We start from the raw sequence: 1,597 nt of genomic DNA on the forward strand, positions 1-1,597 counted from the left end.
AAGTGTATAGATCTGGGTTAAGCCGGCGTGAGTCTGGCGAGAGAAAGAAAAAGAAACAAAGAAAAAAAAACAAAGAAATAAAAAGTTTATTGATCTGGGTCAAGCCAGCGTGAGTCTGGGGAGAACATGAAAGAAAAAAAACAAAGAAACAAAGAAAAAGAAAAAAAAGAGAAAAATAAATAAAAATAAAGTTTAAAGATCTGGGCTAAGCCAGCGTGAGTCTGGCGAGAACATGAAAGAAAAAGAAACAAAGAAGAAGAAAAAGAAAGAGAAAAAAACATGAATTTATAGATATGGGTTAAGCCAACGTGAGTCTGGAAAGAAAAAGAAACAAAGAAAGAAAAAAAAACAAAGAAATAGAATAAAGTTTATATATCTGGGTTTAACCAGCGTTAGTCTGGCGAGAGAAACAAAGAAAAAGAAAGAAACAAAGAAAAAAAGAAAAAAAACAGAAAGTTTATAGATCTGGGTGTAACCAGCGTGAGTCTGGGGAGAACATGAAAGCGGTGACCAGAAAGAAACAAAGAAAGAAAAAGAAAGAAAAAGAAATAAAATAAAGAAAAAAAAAGAAAAAGTGTATAGATCTGGGTTAAGCCAACGTGAGTCTGGTGAGAAAAAGAAACAAAGAGAGAAAAAAAAACAAAGAAACAAAAGAAAGAAATAAATAAAAATAAAGTTTATAGATCTGGGTTTAACCAGCGTGAGTCTGGTGTGAGTCTGGTGAGAGAAAGAAAAAGAAACAAAGAAAAAAAAACAAAGAAATAAAATAAAGTTTATAGATCTGGGTTGAGCCAGCGTGAGTCTGGTGAAAGAAAAACAATGAAACAAAGAAAAAAGAAAAAAAAAGAAAAAGAAAAAAAACAAAGAAAGTTATTAAGTTTATAGATCTGGGTTCAACCAGCGTGAGTCTGGTGAAAGAAAAAGAAACAAAGAAAGAAAAAAAAAGAAAGAAATAAAGAGAAAAAAAAAAGAAAAAGTTTATAGATCTGGGTTAAGCCATCGTGAATATGGGGAGAGAAACAAAGAAAAAAAGAAAAAAACAGAAATAAATAAATAAAATAAAGTTTATAGATTTGGGTTAAGCCAACGTGAATCTGGTGTGAGTCTGGTGAGAGAAAGAAAAACAAAGAAAAAAGAAAAAAAAACAAAGAAATAAAATAAAGTTTGTAGATCTGGGTTAAGCCATCGTGAGTCTGGCGAGAACATGAAGAAAAAGAAAAAAAAAGAAATAAATAAAGAAACAAAGAAAAAGAAAAAGAAATAAATAAAATAAAGTTTATAGATCTGGGTTAAGCCACCGTGAATCTGGCGAGAACATGAATGCGGTGACCCTGACGAGTTGTCCAGCAGTCCATACACGAAAGAAAAAGAAAAAGAAAAAAAAAAAGAAAAAAAGAAAAAGTTTATAGATCTGGGTTAAGCCAGCGTGAGTCTAGCTAGAAAAAGAAACAAAGAAACAAAGAAAAAGAAATAAATAAATAAAAGTTAAGTTTATAGATCTGGGTTAAGCCATCGTGAATCTGGTGAGAACATGAATGCGGTGACCCTGACGAGTTGTCCAGCAGTCCATACACGAAAGAAAAAGAAAAAAACAAAG

This window comes from Eimeria mitis, genomic scaffold, assembly GCF_000499745.2.
Source record: "Eimeria mitis Houghton genomic scaffold, Emh_scaff1836, whole genome shotgun sequence".
NCBI lineage: Eukaryota > Apicomplexa > Conoidasida > Eucoccidiorida > Eimeriidae > Eimeria > Eimeria mitis.